The sequence below is a fragment of the Pteronotus mesoamericanus genome, unplaced genomic scaffold (genome assembly GCF_021234165.1).
Source record: "Pteronotus mesoamericanus isolate MK-2021 breed Mesoamerican mustached bat unplaced genomic scaffold, CSHL_Meso_final contig_1018, whole genome shotgun sequence".
NCBI lineage: Eukaryota > Metazoa > Chordata > Mammalia > Chiroptera > Mormoopidae > Pteronotus > Pteronotus mesoamericanus.
Window position 1 is genome coordinate 1,994,951 of NW_026555002.1, and position 14,949 is coordinate 2,009,899.

The 14,949-nt window shown below is 60.6% G+C and overlaps 1 protein-coding gene across 4 annotated transcripts in view; it reads right to left on the reverse strand.

The window, feature by feature from the left end:
* The window catches only part of AGAP1 (ArfGAP with GTPase domain, ankyrin repeat and PH domain 1), a 415,191-nt gene that overhangs the window by 178,811 nt on the left and 221,431 nt on the right, over positions 1-14,949 (reverse strand). The window lies entirely within an intron of this gene.

Here is a 14,949-nt window from a genome sequence, read left to right on the forward strand (position 1 = left end):
CGCTCTCCGAGGAGCTCCTCTATGTCACTCACGCATGGTACACGCGTGCAGAAACAGACCGGGGGGTGTGTGTGACATGCAACAGTGTCGTGTTTTTCTGTGCACCCACGTCTGTAGTTTAGAGAGTAAAGGCTGCTACAAGGGTGACCCGTTTGGACCACCCAGGAGGGTCGGGCCAGGACAGGGGAGGGAACCGTGTCTGGATCCTGGGCAGGCACTCAGGGAAGGCCCCGAGAGCCGCGCCCCAGGAACGCGCCACCTCAGCGCTGAGATGGACCCGGATATCGACCGCCGACCTGGGACTGGGACCACGGCAGCTCAGTGAGGGCGGTGCCCGTGGAGCACTCGCTCCCCCCCAACACACACCCACCTACGCGCCTGTGACCACGGCGTGACCGTGTGCGCATGTCTCCCTGCTCGTCCGCGCCTCCCTTCCTCACCCATGAACCGGGCCTGCCCAGGCTGCATACAGGGACGAGGGGCTCCTCGGGCACCGGCGTGCACGGCGAGCCGAGCGGGACCTGCAGGTGGTCTCGGGGAGGGGCCTCGAGCAGGCGGCTCTGCCTGCGGGTCTGACAATGAACAGCATCTCTGGCAGATAACGTTTCTTGGTGGCTGTCCTGCATCCAGCCCCTGTTCCCGTGGCCGTAGGCTCTGACTCTGCGTGGGAAGCCCACCCTTTCCACACAGGCCTGCACGCCCTGGGAAGGCACACGGCCTGAATCAAGGTCACTGCCCGGCCACGGCACGCTGTGTGTCCCGAGTCACAGGGACGGGTGCGGCGCGGGACCGGCAGGTGGTCCGCAGGGTGCTGCTCACGGCGAGTGAGACCCGTTCCCAGAACGTCCGAGTCGAGTCCACTGCTGCCTTGACGTGGTAAGGACAGGAGCCTCAGGTGCCTGGTTTCAGCCCACGGTGCACAAGGACGCACAGGGCGTGACGGTGGCCCCGACCCAGAGATCCGAGCCAAGGGGTGCCCCCATGCCACTGTCTGGGGCCGCCCTCTGCCTCGGGGAGCCAGCAGACCCCTTCCTTGCTGACACCAAGCGAGGCTGTTCTCTTGTACACAAAACCCAAGAGATTCTGGCAGAGCTGCTGGGCATCAGGACAAACCTGAATGGATGACCTATAGCCTCAGTGACCCTGCGTGAAGGCGACAACCTTGTCTGGGTTCTGCTGAGGCCTGGCTGACCCCTGGGGATGTGGCAGCCCGTGGCCCGAGAGAGCCCCCCGGGTCCCACAGGCCCGGGCCCCCCTGCCCAGGCGCCCAGCGCCCCGTCCCCAGTTCCGTGGGGCAGCCGCGGCCTGGAGGGCTTGCCCAGGCACCTGGGGATCCAGCAGCACTGTGGGGAGAGCGCGGGGTCCGAGCAGAGGTGTGCGTACAACACCGCACCCCAAGTTCAGGGCACTGTGTCTAAAGGAGAGGAGCACGGATACTTAATTTTTGTCTAAGCCTGGAATCACTCCGTTTTTGATATAGGGAAACTCACCTTTTATAACTTTAAAATTTATCCGAGGTAAAATACGCTCAGCGTTAGGTTTGAAACATGGTACATCTGTGGCCAACTTAAGACAATGGGTATAAAATAGTGATGATAACGTAAATAAAGACCCGCAAAGAGAACTGAGAATTTTAGGAGAATCTGCTTTTCGAAAATGCACGAATAATTTGGTTTGAAGCGCCTGCTGCACTATTAACTCCTGGATTCATCCAGGGGGAGCTGGCCACGCCTCCCCCCGCCCCCGCCCGCAGTGCACAGCAGCACCCACACGTCGGCAATGCCGCCCGCCTGCCCAGCAGGCCCGCGACATGGTCTGAGGGACTCCCAGACGGAAGCCTCCGCCTTTGCTGCCTTCAAACCTCGCCTGCTCTTCCGGTCCTTCACCCACGGACACAAGCGTCCATGAGTCATCTCTGTTCAGCGGCACTGACGCTGAGATTCGCAGGAACAGATACAGAGAGGGAAGAGGAGAGGCCTTCCTCCGAAGCAGCCCAGCGGGAGGGACGCGCCGCAGGCTGGGGGCGGACCAGACGCCCAGGCTGCGGCCCTGCACGCCGGCGAAACTTTCTGGCTCCAAAAATAAAGACGACAAAAGACCTAGTTCTCGTTGTTTTCTCCATTTTCTCCATCGACACCCATATACAAAAAACAATGGGAAGAAAGAGAAGCAGAAAGAAAGGCAGCCTTTTCTGAGATGCTGCCGTGAGACTTCTGCCCGTTCAGCATGACAACCCACGGCGTCACAGACGATGCAAGCAAAGCGTGGCCAGGCTAACAAACCTGCGTGTCGTGGCTACTGGCTACTGAGTGGCCGTGGCAGGACCAGGCAGCAGGTGGGACTGAGAGCCCCACCCCCCGCTCCTGCCACAAGTCCAGGCCCTGAGCCGACCCCCGGCATCCCTCCGTGGCCACACCCGCATCCAGCCCGGCTGCTGCGGAGCTGGGTGCAGATGAAGGTGGGACAGAAGGGAGTCTGCAGGCCCGTCCCTGTGAGGAAGGGCAGGCAAACCAGCTGACCAGAGTGGCCTGCGCGAGACCACTTAGAGAATGACCTCTGGTGCCACCTAAGGGGACGCGGCCTCTCCGCTCTGGGCTGATGGCTGCCGACGCGGTGGCAACGCGGGGTTCAGTTGGACACGGAGAAGGAACACGGTCTCTGTGGGACAGCCTCAGACTGTTGACCTTGAACAAGGGACAGGCTGGAGCCTCAGCGCTCGGCCAGGCCTGGCCGTAGGGGCCGTCATGGCTCTGGTGGCGGTGGCCCCGAGGCTGCCGGAAGAAACAGGAAGGCTGGTTGGCTGGGTGTCCGCCCAGTGGGGCAGCCCCCTCGCTGGGGGGGTGAATTCCACACCTTCGTCCCCATCGCTCTATGAGCCAGCCCCTCCGCTTCCTTTCTCCTCTCCAGAGCAAGCCCGGAGCCGGTCCGTTTACTGCATTTGCTTCCTGGAAAAGTCGGAGCCATTAGGTGCCGCTCTAGGACAGCGCCCGGCAGTTCTACAGCAGAAGCTGGTGAAGAGCGCGGCGCTTCCTGGGAATTCTGCCTAATGACGTCATTTCCCAAATTAGTCCTGAGAGCAGCCTGCATTTGTTTCTAACCCAAACCAAGACAAACTGACAACCATCAGTTCCCTCATCTCAATCGATCAGGCTGTGGGTTTCTCTCCTCACCCCCTCCCCGGAAACAGAACTCATTTGTTCAATAAATTTCAGCACTTGTAAGCACACTTACCACGCTTTGCTCCCTCAATGGGGCTGAATGATATATTCGGTCTGATTAAATTTTCATTAATATTCAAAATCATCGTTCAGTCCTATCTTCCGGTGAAACATCCTGGCTTTGGAGTCCCCAAACAATTACACCAAGGGTCTCAGGAAGGGACTCCTGGTCTTGCTAACACAGCAACCAAGCCGTCGACTTGACCGTCGACAAGGGCCAGCCAGTGCGGCTGCACAGGAAGGCCTGTCCTCTGTCTGCCCCGTCCCTGAGGGACGGAGCGGTTTATGTCACCTGCCTGGGGGCTAGTGGGACACGGGCAAGCTAGCGTCACAAGCCCAGAAGTCTTCTCACTGAGTATCAAACGCAGCACCAAAGTCATGCCCTTGTTCCTTAAAAAAATTCCTCGCTTAACTTGGCCAAATCACAGGAGCCCCGACCTCTGAGCAGAGAAGGGGCGCCCCCCCACCCTCATACAGCCTGTCAGATGCAGGGAAGGCAGCTCCCTGTACACAATGTGTAGCTCGGATGCCTATGTTTTCACCATGGCTTGTACCTCCAACACGCAAAGGTCCGAAACACGGGGCTTTTTTTTTTTTTTTTTAAAAGATCCTCAAAGAAAGAATATACACTGTCATTGATTCCCTCCCTTTGTGGAGGGAATTGCTGGGCTATAGAAATTAAGGGCTCTTTTGTAAGTCGCCCAACTTTCCGGACAAGGCCCCCGTTTCCCTTCCCTGCCTTCCGTAACCGCTTTGTTCCGCGGCGTCAAAGATCAGGGCGGCGGTGAAGTGGGGACAAACGGCGGCGGCCCGCGAGCTATCGGCCGATCTGGAGCCCGGCTCTGTGTGCACTCCCACCGCTAATTCATCACGGCCTGGACAGCTGCGCTGATTGCGGGCCTCCCAGCACAATGCGGGCTCGGCTGACCACCCCTCGGTGCTGGCCGGCCGGGGGAGGGCTGGCGGCCGGGGCCCCAGCGCCCGAGATAAGTGCTGGCAGTCAGCGCAAGGACAAAGAAGGGCAGGCCCTGGGGAGAGAAAGGAGATAAAAAAAAAGATTCCTCACCACTGCTTTATCTGATGAGGGTTATGGCTAATTAATTATAAACTCAATTACCTAACCCTTACTTCAGCAGTCTCTATTCATTAAGAGATAAAACTTGACTGACAGCTAACTTTCCCGGGCATGCACACGCCCCATCATGCCTGCTTCCATTTAGACGCGCTAACACCCAATTTCCTAAAAAGGATCTCCAAAGGCACCCACACCTGCCAGGCACTTGTCAAGAGGCTGGCCCGGCGCGTCTCCCCCTGTGACACCGGCTCCTCTGTTGTGCCAGGAGGCCCTGCCCCCACGCGAGGCCTGGCATTATGAAGCAACCCCCAGCACCGGACAACCGGCCTGCACACGCGCCCCTTCCCAGCTCCGTCCCTGCTGTGTGCGAAGCAGATCTGTTCACCTGGATGCTGAAGTCGAGTACGCGGCTGTGGAATAGTCTTTCTTCTCCCTGCGCCCATCTCCCCAACCAGGGAACGGAGAGAAACGAACACACAGGCGCTTCTGGTTTTTAACTGTAAATCTCTCCCCCCCGCCCCCCGAAATTCTGCACAGGCCTGGCCCCCTTTCCCAGTCCCCGACGCCCTGCCTCGGAGCCGGCTGCGGCGCGCAGGCCCGGCTCATCAATAGGCTCTATTCAGTGAAGGTTGTTAATCTCTTTCACCCTCTCTGCTTTGCCCACTTTAATGTATTTTCATGTCTATAAGTTCTTTTAATAAGCTGGGAGGGTCTGGGAGAGAAATACTTCAGGTCTCCTTACTGCTTGTCGCCAAAATTACCTCCGGCTACAGCAGACGAGACATGCCGGGGGAGCATCCAAACACGCGGGCTCGCCCTCTTCCACCGGAGCCCCGGGTTCGTATCACAGCCGTTGTTTTATGGAGCGCGATCAGGGAACACTCCCCACCCCCTTCCTCTGGGCGCACGCTCCTGCACTGGACTCTGCGGATGCCTTGCAGGGGGGCTGACCTGCTGGGGTCCAAGCTCAGCTCGCACCAGCCCCGGGCGCAGATGCTCCCGGGGCAGGGGAAGACAAGGGACAATGACAAGGGCAGGCAGCGATCCTCGCCTTAAAACCTCCGAGATCAGAGCGGTGCCCGTGGTGCCCGCGTGGAAGGGAGAAGGGTACGGGGAGGGAGTGGCGATAGGGAGCCGGGGCAGGGGCAGCACGGAGCCCCCGCCATGCCCAGGAGCCGGCCACCTCCTGCGGGTCCTCCAAGCCCAAACCCCACGTGCTCATCTGGCCCTTCGCCCGCCAGGCTGAGGAGCAGCAGGACACTCAGGGGGGCTCTGAGCGCAGGTGTCTCCAGGCCCCCCAGGCTAGGCCGGGAGTGCAGAGGTCATGGAGCGGCCGGCCGGCCGGCCCGCCCAGGGCTACCTGCTGGATGGATGCCTCCAGACCAGGTCTCCTTGGTGGGGGTGGGGGGGGGGGTCCTGTGAACACCAGGGTAGCCCACATTCTGCCCGGGAGCTGGGAGCCCCCCATGGGTGTGCCGTTGGCGGGAGCGGGGTGTGGGGGGGTCGGGAAACCGTGCACGCTGGGAGATGCTGGGTCCGGGCCCAGCAACCGCCAGCACAGACGTGCCAGTCACCCCCTGCCCCAGCACCCTTGGTCCCCAAAGGAGCGCAGGCCTGCAAGCCCACAGCGCCCTGGATGGACCTGGTGAGAGGGGGCTGTGGCGGCCGCGGTCCCCCGCGTGTGCAGCACGGTCACCTTTCCCCGCCTCCCGTGTCCGTGCCGGCGTGCGCCCAGCCTGCAGGGACAGCAGGGGGACCCATGGGGGTCGTAAACATGGACGTCCTTCGCACCCTGGCTGTTCCCAGGTGTCCCCCGAGTTTCCTTGCAAAGCTGTCCCCGCCGGCAGCCCCCGGTAAAGGAGAAACACCTCGTGGCCATGGTTCAGACGGGGCTCTGCCGTGGAAGCCGCAAAGATGGCTCCCCGCCAGCGGGCGCCCCTGCTGACCTGTACGGAGCCCATGGCGCCAGGTTACGGGCCTGGGTGGGTTGTAGTTTTTAGAACTTCACAAACATCACTAGTTTGTAAAGACAGATTAGGGAGAGAGGGAGGGAGCCGTTACCAACCTAGCGACGTTCCTACTGAGCGGAAACAAACCAGGACTTCTCAGCAAGGCACGTGTGCTGCTCCCTGCGCACGCCAGGAGGCTCTTCTGCCGTTCCGGTCTCGGCCCGAGGCTCACGCGCAGAGCCATGCGTGTCCTCTTCACGGTCACCTCGTTAACCTGGGCCACGTGTGTGCCGTCTGCACAGTGGCTGGGACACAGAGGATGGTGCGCACACCCACCACTGTCAAGGGCTGGGCGGCAGGGAAGCCTGGGCGTCTCTGAGCACTAGCGCCTCTCACTTCCTCCAGGCCCCCAAAGAGGACGCACCAGGGGAGGCGGCCAGGAGCCTGAGGGGGAGGCGGCGCAGAGGCAGAGGGGTTCAAGCAGCGAGGGGGCCCTCGTGACGCCTGGGCTAGGAGGATGGGCACGCTGCATGCCAAGGACATGTCATCTCCCCCCCCGCGCTGGGAGCAGAGCAGGGGTGGGGGTGAAGTGCGCAAGACCCTGTGTCCTGGAGCGGGGCGGGGTGCGCTGCCAGGCGAGGAGGGAGCCCAAGCCCGACAGGTCCGCCGCCCGCAGTGAGCGGGCGGCGTCCCCCAGGCTGGCGCCCTCGGGATAGTGGCGGGCCCACGGGGCTCAGGGGCTGAGCTGTGGACAGACAGGCAGGGCAGGAGGTGGCTCACTGGATGGGAATCGCCCAGAGCCGCCCGAGAGCTTGCCGCCCGAGAGCTTGCCGCCCAGCCCGCCCAGGGGCCAGCACCGGAGGACAGACGGGCAACGGAAAGCCCAACAGTGGTTTGTTCCCATCATCCTCGCCCCGGCAGGAGAGGCCTCACTTTCAAATTTGTTTGGCAACAATGAAGACTGGGGGAGACATTCAGGAAAAAACAGTTAATTTCAGTCGCACGTGTACTCCTAATTGGCCCTTGTTGGCCAATGGAAAGCAGACGTTTGCAACTTTTCCCGGAAAATTATATTCCAAATCCTTCACGAGGTGGACCTCGTCCTTTTTCTGAGAAAACTTGATGGCGGTCTTTAGTATTCACTGGCATAATTAGGACTGCAGTTAATTTCATTAAATTCTCTTGCTGCTAAATGAAGCAGATTATGAGACATCTTTTATTGCAAGGCGTGAAATTACAGCCTGTCAGCTGCCAATGGAGGGGTGAGACTAATGAATTACAGGGTAAATAACACCAGAATTAACCAGCCAATTTAACATAGCGCCACGGAACAAAGTCATTTTTACTCAGAGCTTTGAGAAACAGCGTGGCTGGGGTACCTCTGGAGCCCACGTGTGAACAGGGACCTCGGTCCACAGGAGACCCCGAACAGCCCGGGACACTGGCAGGACGCACCTCTTCAAGCCCTCCCGACAGGACACGGGAAAGCAGGCAGAGCCCGGGAGAGAAGCCCCGCCCACAGGAGGGGGTTGGGGGGAGGCGGTTAAAGCAACGTGCACCCCGCGGTGAGACCCCGGGCTCTCGCCCACCCAGCGAGCACAGGGCTCTGGGTGGCGGGAGATTCCGAGATGCCGACACACAAAGCAGCGCCCGACGAGTAGGCTGTGTGGTCACGAGGAGGGATGACCTCGCCCCGGGCATCAGTCAAAGGATCGTCACTTTTCACGGAGTCACTTCCCTTTTTGCTAAATCCAGATCTTTGGTGCGAAAACAGTTCTTTCCCTGACCATGCCTGGCACAGCCAGGAGCTGTAATGGCTCCCGCACCAGGAGGCAGCTGTCTGCCTGTGGGCGTGACTCCGCCCCTCCTGCCTTGGCCACGGGCAGGCTCCACCCAGGCACTGTGCTGGGGATGGGACAGGGCAGGCGGTGACTGGTCACTCTCTGGAGAGGCGCAATGCAGGGGCGCAGCTCGGACGGGCGAACAGAAAGGTGCAGGTCTTGCAGGCCTGGCCAGAGGCTGTTTCCCATACAAGCGTCTAGCACTAACCGCCGCACCCCCTTCGTTGTCCAGAACATGAAACTACAGAACCTTAAAATCCTGCCATGGGAAGTGACTTGAAAGGCCACCTGGTAAAGGCCAATCTGTCACTTTGATGAGCTCAGGCTGGGAAGGAGATAACCTCTCAGGAATCCTGCCCTTATGGGGACAAGAAACAGGAAGCGCGGCCCAGGCTGCACCCTCGCGCGGGAGGCCACACGTCCGCGTGACGGCTGCCGTCCTGGCAAACCAGCCCAGGACACACGTCTCAGGTCTGCGCTCACAGCCGGAAGGGCAGGGACGGCCTCCTTAGCAGCACCTGCTGCACTACCTGCGTTATGAGTGTTCGAAAGTAGTAGCAATTGCTCTTCTCTGACAAAATGACAGGTTAAATCACTACGAGGTGCCTTTATGGTAACTTTGAGTCACTGTAACCCTGTCACAGCGTCTCAAAGATGTGACTTCCTGGAGAGAATGAACTTCAAGCTCAACGGCGGGTGAGGACGCTCGCGCTCCTTACGAATGTGACGGAGGACATACACAGGCAGCGACGTGGCTCCCGTCGCGAATAGCTGTTCAGGTTCTGAACAAAATCGAAAGCATGAGTCACGTGCCAACTGGGGATGGTGGCCAAAGCCAGAGTGGCGTCCTCGAGAGAAAAGACTAAAGACGACGGCCAAGTATCTCAGTTTCAGCTTCCTTTCTGGAGCAATGATTTCTCCTGAACGGAACGGTCTGTCCTCCCCAGTTTGGGATGCTGTTAGCACAGCCCCCCTTCCCCCTGCACCCACTCCACTGCTGAGCCTCAGAGTCACGCCTTCTGGCCGCCTCTGGATTCAGGTGCCACTGGGCCCTGGTCCCGGGGCGGGGGCGGGGGCGGGGACGGGGGCCCGCTTGCAGCCCCCGGAAGTGTTTCCGTTGGCCTGACAAGTGCTGAACGCTTTTTGGACTCAGTTGCGACCGTTTAATGACGAGACTGGATAGGCAAACCCAGGTTCCTGGCTTCTTAAAAGCTAGGACCCCCCGGGGACACAGGCCACAGCAAAAGAGCGGGGAGGAGGTGAGCGACCGGTGCCCCCCATGAACCAAACCCTAAACCGCACCCCCAGAACACACTCATCAAATGCATGCCAGGCCGCCTAAGGCTCCATGCCTGCAGCTCCCGCATTAAACATTTTTATTCACGTCTGGCCACAGGCAGGCCAAGTCTACGGCTTCCGAGGGACCTCCTGGGTCAGGCGGAAAGGTCCCCTAGGGCACTGGTCTTATGGGATTAGAAAGATCCCAAAAGGCTGCAGATCTTGGAGAGTTGAGGCCTTAAAAGCAGAGCTGGTTTTGGAGAGAGGATGCCAAGAGCTAGAAGCCCAGAGAGAGTGAGGTGTGTTGGGTAAGACACAGCAGGAGACGAAGGACTCAGAGGTGCCGGGAGAAGGGCCGGGGGTGGGGTGGGGTGCGTGGGTGAAGTGCCAAAAACCCAGGGAAGAAAGGGGGGGGTCACACAGGAAGGAGCTCCGACAGCATCACACGTTGGAGAGACACGTGGCTGCGTGAGGGCGGAGGGGTGTGGCTGCCCTGGGAGTGGGGCCTGACCCTGCACTGTCCTGGGTGGGTGGGGGGACCCAGGAGGGTGAGGGGGCGCACGGGGAGGAGGACGCGGGGGAAGATGGTCCGGGGGAGACCCAGGGTGCAGCGCGGAGCTCGCCGGGGCTGGGTCCTGGCACCTGGGGCACCAGCAGGCACCCGGCAGAGCCCGTGACCTTGGCGGGCTCCGTGAGAACGAGACCAGCAGGACCATCCTTTCCATACAGTTTTGAGCACCTGTAGTCTTAACCTTAAATACAAACCCATCTGTGAGATGAAAACACTTTCAGTTGACAGGACCGATAGGTGGGACAACACGAGGCTGCAGGGACACTTGCTGGGGTGGAGCGGGCCCTCCCTGGTGCTTCCCCAAGGGCCCCTCCCACGAAGGACATCCTTAAATTCACAGGGATTCCAAAGCACCGACTACACCCACACAGGAATCAAACTGTCTCTGAGGCACGCCGGTGCAAACACGGCTCCCCGCGAACACCTTGAGGAAGCCCTCACGTGTGACGCCTGAGCGTGTAAGCAACCCATCCAACGCGCTGGGGCGACTGTCACATGAGCTGACGTGACCGCGCCTTCTGGGGGACCACAGGCTCCGTGATCGCTACTGTGGGCGGCTGCCTCCCTTCAGACTTGGAGGACATGCTACATCTCAGTGGGGGTCAGAGAGGTAAGAGGAGTCCCCCCGCCCACACTCTCGGATCCCTGAGTCCCCCCGTGGGAGGCACCGGTCTGTGCGCTGGACCCGGTGTTTCCAAGGTGCGGTGGCCGGCGAGGGAGTGGAACTCCTCGGCTCTGGCACATGCGGGCTCAGCTCCCGCATTAAGAAAAGGAGGCCGGGAGGCGAGCCGAGCCCCAGGAAGATGCGGAGGACCGGGCACCAGCGTCCGGCTTGCACAAGCGGTACCAGCGGCGTGTGCACCGTCAGAGTGGGGACCACGGGCTCATTTAAAATACTACGGAGACGGAGATGCTTCCTAACTCGGGGCTCCATGAGCTTTACGGTGTCGCTGAGCGTGCAGGTCCGACTCCGTCAATAACAATGGGGGGGAGCGGCACCCGGAGACGGTGAGGGAGGGCGGGCGGGCGTGGGCCGGTGGGGTGAGGAGACAGGGACGCATGAGGAAGCGGCACTGGGGGGAGTCTGTGGGGAGGGGCGTGTGCCGGGAGGATTTATTCGCTTACCCGGAACAGCACAGAAAAATTCAGAGCCGCCCAGAAGCACTTGGCCCTTGGTAGAAAAGCCACAGAGTCCACGTGAAGCCACGCCCCAGTGCCTCATGTGTGGCAAGGACGTCATAAACACGGGTGGTTATTTATACAAGCTGAAGCGTAAGGGAGTAACGACTCTTAGAATAAATGCATAAAAACCCTTCAGGGTTTTCTTGGTGAGGGAGACGGCTGGTAACTTCCACACGGGAACGCACAGCCGTTCGTGACTGCGTCGCTTACAGTTCTGCACTGCTCCGTGACTCCTAGGCTTTTTCTGTCTTTTTTGTCAGAGTCGGGGTCCCCCGGTGGCGTCCACACTTGCGCCCGGCGTCTCCCCCTCCTGCTCTTCGTTCAGCAGCCTGTCCCCTGGCTCCCTCCACCCACCCCTTCGCCGATGGCATCCACGGCCGCACTGTCCCCACACCCACGCTAGTCCTTCCCCGGCCCTGTGCCCCCCTTTAACAAACCCTCGCCCCGTTCTCCCTGACGGCATCCCTCAGTCCTCCTCTCGCTGTCCCGCTCCCGGGTGAGGCGCTCCCCCGCCGGCCTTGTCTGCAGCAGGCCTTCCCGATGCCACTGGTGCTCCTCGGGCGCCCTCCCGGCCGCCCGCCGCCTCCTCGCCGCACACGCGCACGCCCTCAGCGCCAGTCTCTCTGTGCGCGACCCGCCCCCCGCGCAGGAGCCCCTCATCTATCAGAGACCCGCCGGACTGCGCGCCACAGCTGTTCCACGGGCTCCGCGAACCCAGGACGTCGGAAACAGCCCTCGCCGCGGGCCCTGCGGTCCCCAGCCCCTGGCCTGCTTCTCCTCTCGCCGCTGGACCAACTCCGATGAAGGTGGCGGGGCAGGAATCTCAGTGTCAAGGCTCCCTCCGTTCTCCGTCACCCTCCCACATCCAGCCAGTCACCCTGCCCATTCTACCCCCACCAACGCCCACCTCCGCTCCTGCAGGACCTTGCTGAGCCCAGGGGGCCCTCAGCCGGGCCTCTGACCTGCCTTCCCCCTCCTCTGGGGCTGCTGGCCCCTGACCAGCCCACACGCCACAGCCGGAACGACGGCGCGGAATCCACCGGGTCTGAAAACGGCCGGTGAGACCCGGGCCCCCGAGTGTTGAGAGGTGACCCACCGCGGGGCCCGCGGAGGAGTCAGGGAAGGAGCTGAGAAAGAGACCCGGGGAGAGAGGGAGGGTTCCCAACTCCTCCTGGACGCAGGGGACAGCGTGGCAGAGGACCAGCAGCGTTTCCTCTCCCCCGCAGAAGTGTCACTGTGCTGTGTCTCCACACCATTTCTCCCCTCAAACGTTGTCACCGTCACAACGGTTGCCGCTGGACAGTGGCTCACTGCTGCGGAAGACGGGCCATCGGGCGGGGACGGGGCGGGGGGCGCAGGGGTCGCCTCCGGGGAGGCCCCAGGTTCTGGGCTGCTGGAGTCCGGAGGGGAACTGCCAGCAGCCGGGCGGCCGGGCGACGGTGACTTCTCCCGAGCGCCCACGAGGGCCCGCTCACAGGCATGCCTGTCCCGTGTTTTGAGTAAACAGCTAATACACTCTTGGCTGGAAAATTATTTTGCTCATAAATTATTTCAGATTTTAATTTTCCCCTTTTCTGGTTATGCTGCCTCCCTTCATTGACTTTCTCATTTTAAAGAGAAGTTCATAATTCTTTATAAGTTTCTCTCATCCTGTGCTGGTGACATCTATTTCCGAGCGGAAATCAAGCTACAAAAATGTCTTCAGATGATGATGATCTGCAAATAAGGGAGCCTCTCGCCTGTGAAAGCGCACACGTGCCTCCTCCTCGGACTGTGGGACAGACAGGAGCCACCGCGGCCCCTTCACCTTGGCCTAAGGGTCCCGCCAGACTTGTTCTCGACGGGGTGGCGGCCAACTGGCTGGGAAAACCGACTCGAGAGACACCTCTGCTCCCCAGTCCCCAGGCCTGGGGCTCGGCCCCGCCAGCACTAGGCTCTGCCGGCCCGTAGGCCCCACGGGACGCCGGGGAAGGACCTCTGCTGAGAGCTGCCTAGCGAACGGGTAACCGGACTCTGCTCAGTCCGGCAGACCCGGCTCCCCGCGGCTGGCGTGTATGTGCACGCACACAGACACCCAAAGATGTGCCTCTGGGACAGAGTCCCTGGTCCAAAGGCTCTTCTGAGCCCCCTGTGGGCTATTTACATAGGGAAGTACAGCCTTGTGTTCTCCGACTCTTTATTTCAAGCTCATCCCATTGTCTGCAGGCTTTTCCCATCAAAGATGGCTTCATTCTAACACTGTAGACTGAAGCAGCAGCCTACACTGGAAGACAAATAGCATGCATGTGTCTCCCGACACCGAGCCCTCTGCCACATTAACCGTCCAACGTGGCTCGCTTGCTACGCACTGGAACGGCATCAGTGTGTCTCGAGTCGACCTCGCTCACTGGAGGCAGCTGAAAGAACGGCTTTGTATTTCCAACTTAGGCTCCTGAGCCGCAAACTCGACCAGAAGGTCTCAGAAACTGGACTTCCACTCTAAGTCCGAAACACTGCTCAGTTATGTTCTGTTTCATTTTCTAAGTCTTTAATCGTCTGGGTTCCAAGAGCACAGGTGTTCTGCTCACAAAGGGCCACCTACAGCGAACACGGAGCGCTACGGACCAGCACAGCAAACGCAGAGCCGGCGGGAGCGGTCCCCTCTGGTTCCCCAGGCCTCCCTGTCGCGGCGACCAGCAGAGTCTGCCACACAGGACAGTCATGGAGACCAGCAGCTTCCCTGCGAAGCTGGGGGCTCCGGGACTACAGACCGCATCTCACGCAAGCCAGTTTCTCTCCGTACCGAGTGGCGGCAGCGGCGGCGGACACAGGCACACGTGGCCGGCGGAGGCTGCCCGGACTCTGCCGTTAACCGCTTCCCACTCTTCTGCAGTGAACAGTTTTGAAATAAGTTTCCTAAACTCTCACATGTGGGAAAAACCGCAAGAATGAACGAACACACTGGGAGGCTGGGCCTCCCCTTCCTTGTCCTGTACGAAACGTCACAGCCAACCATTCCTCTTATTTTCCATAAAATTAGCTTGAAGTCAAATAGCCACCAATGGCTGCCTGTTCGCCCCAATGACACTTAATGACATCCATCAGATGCCCCCGCTGTCACTGAACGCGTTGCGCACACAGCACCCACCTTCACCCTCGCTTACACTTCCGGCGTGGGTCTGAAGTGGAGAGGAACACTCCTGCTGGCGAGAAGGCAGCGCCTCCTCCCCTGAGCACTCGCTCTGCTCTCACGGGGCTGCGGCCACGTTTCCGCATGGACCTCCACACGCCTGCAGAGACGGCGACGGAAGACTTGCTACCTCCTGAGCTGTTCCGCTGTCGACGGGCCGCCCGCAGTACGAGGGCACCGGCGGTCTCACTCAGCCCCTCTGCCTCGCAGGGCGGGGGGGCTGCCTGCTCACCCCCACTCCACGGAGGAGCCCCCGGGGCTTGGAGAGGCTGGGGCCTGTGCACGGCGCCCAGCTGGGCCGCAGGCTCTCCGTTCTGTGCTGGCCTCAAGCCCTCTGGGCAGGTCTGTCCTCACCGCTAGGCCAGCTTGTGTATTTTGATCCTTTTCATTAAACGCTCCATCTCGGCAAACACTAGGACTGGTTTTTGTTTTGTTTTGTTTTGAAATATAACACTGTTACTGTATTTAACCTATTCTCAAGACCCAGGAACTCGCTCTCCGCCACCCGCCCAGTTCGGGACCCGCGGTTTGACGGACACATCCTGGAATGCCTGCCGAGGTGACCAGGGAGGAGAAACACGCACGGGAACACGCACGTCTCCCCTCCCTCCCGGCTCGCATCTCTCGCGCCTCGGCTCTGCCTCCGATCCCCCTCGCCGCCCCGTC